We start from the raw sequence: 2,402 nt of genomic DNA on the forward strand, positions 1-2,402 counted from the left end.
TTAAGGCCAGTCAATTACCAATTAGTTTCTGCAACGTTAGAACAGACCAAGATTTCTGAGTTACTTACCTGGAGTAAAATGGTGCTAATGCTATTTCTTTATGCAGTCAAGGTGCAGGCATTGATTTTCTCAAGTAGATGGAGTCTTTTATTCTAATTTGTCCTCCCAAGAATTCTTCTACCTGCCTTCTCTCCAGGTGGAATGTGATGGTCTCTTCCACACCAACAAAACTCACAAATTCCATACACTGTTTTCTCAGTTTTTGTAGCTGTTTCTGACTCTTGGATGTTTCACCTTTAAGAGTGAGTCTAGCGGCAGCGGCCTAGGAGGTCCCAGATCTGTCTCTCGCTTCAGCAGTGTTTGGACGGAACAGACCCAGGGCCCCTTCTTCCAGCCTCCGGCCACTCTCCTGCATCTCATCCAGTCACCACTTCAGCACCACCTCCCGGACCAGCAACACACCAGTTTTTTGTATGTTTTTTCGACCTTAACTTCTCATTGCTGAACGACCATGAGCTCCCAAATTCGTCAGAATTATTCCGCTGCGGTGGAGGCTTCAATCAACTGCCTGCTCAACCTGCCCCTGCGGGCCTCCTACACCTACCTGGGTCTGGGCTACCATTTCGACCGCCACGATGTGGCTCTGCAGGGTGCGGGCCACCTCTTCTGCCAGTTGGTGGAGAAAAAGCACTAGGGCGCGGGACTTTTGTTAAAGTTGCAAAACCAGTGAGGCGGCCGCATTCTCTTCCAGGACGTGCAGAACACTTCCCAGGATGACTGGTCCAAACCTCAGGACACCATGGAATCCACCCTGGCCTTGGAGAAGAGCCTGAACCAGGCCCTTTTGGAGCTGCAGGCTCTGGCTTCTTCCTGTGCAGACCCTCATCTCCGGGACTTCCTGGAGAACCACTTCCGGGGTGAGGAGGTGAAACTGATCAAGAAGATGGGTGACCACCTGACTGACATCCGCAGGCTGCCAGTCCCCAGGCTGGGCTGGGCAAGGATCTCACCCTCAAGCACTACCGTACCAGGAGCCTTTGGAGCCAGAAACCTTTCAGAGCCCCTCCACCTCCTCACCCAGGCTCCCCTGCATCCCCCTGGTGTCTCTGGCTTTTGCCTGAGCCTCTTCCCAGAACCACTAGCCATTCTTTTATCTACCCTGGAGCCCTGTCCCCTGCATAGGACCAAATGAAACAATAAAGCTTTTTGCAGGGGAAAAAACAAACAAAAAAAAAAAAAAACCGAGTGAGGCTAACTCCATGGTGATTGCAGCCTGGCTAATTTTCCACCCTTGCGGAACTTAAAAATCTCAGCCTTGTATTATTGTTGTTGTTATAATATATTTTGTTTTAAATGTAATAGAACACTTTCTTCCAACACGTATCCCCAACTTCCTCTGAGCAAAGAAAATGCAATCAGGACTCTAGGATCCCCACTTTTTTCTATGTGCCTATCACATTAGCTAGTACTTATTAAGTGCTGGATAATAAATTATGTAACAAATGAATAATTTACTGAACAAAACAACCCTCTGGAGATATCGTCTATTCATATTTACATAAAATACATATTCTATTTACATATTATATTATATATTTTCTCTAGCTGCTGACTACAATCTGTTCTTGAAAGTGAGATATAGTCAGGCAGACTTTGCTATTAGAAAATCTTTATATCCTCTCCATAAATATTATATAAACATTTGAATGTAAACTATTGCATTAGTTTACATTCCCCTCTGAATGATGAGCCTATTAAAGTTGGGAGCAATTCCTAATTAACAACTGAATAAATTGATATAAAATATTTACTTTAAGTTTTCATATGCCACATACATATTTTTATTGATATGATTCTTCCTCAGTCCTATCTTTGATGGAAGCATGTTCTGTGAGGGTAGACAACCATGAAAACTAAGTCTGATAAATAATAAAATGCTGAGAAATGAAGACTGCTTCCAAGGAAACAAATTTAACCGGAGAAAACAGCAATGGCCTTGTTATGAAGATTTAACTAACTTTAAATGTTTAGGTGACCATGCTGCAGTCCAGAGAAGAGGCCCATGTAAATATTTAGAAGCCCATTAAATGTAAATCAGAAGTTAAACTAGAAAAGTATAAAGTTATAGATGGTAAGTGTCCCCAAAACTCTCCTGTCTGTTTCAGCCTAGAGAACAATGCTAGCTAGTTACCACATTCAGTAGTTATAGGACCCAAATATTAAATGGACACGAGGCATAAATGTAAATTCAAGTTTAAAAATGACCACAAAAATGTAACTGAAAAATAAAGGATATAATAGAATTTTGGAAAAATATAATATTATTTAGTGAAATTCAATAGTGTGTGACTCATTTCTATGCTTCAAATGATAATCATCAAAATTTTAACTATTTATAGTGG

At 41.8% G+C, this 2,402-nt stretch overlaps 1 pseudogene; it reads left to right on the top strand.

The window, feature by feature from the left end:
• Positions 1-317: 317 nt before the first annotated feature.
• On the top strand, positions 318-2,076 carry LOC118703035 (annotated as a pseudogene).
• Positions 2,077-2,402: the final 326 nt, after the last annotated feature.

This window comes from Pipistrellus kuhlii, unplaced genomic scaffold, assembly GCF_014108245.1.
Source record: "Pipistrellus kuhlii isolate mPipKuh1 unplaced genomic scaffold, mPipKuh1.p scaffold_m20_p_4, whole genome shotgun sequence".
Lineage (NCBI taxonomy): Eukaryota > Metazoa > Chordata > Mammalia > Chiroptera > Vespertilionidae > Pipistrellus > Pipistrellus kuhlii.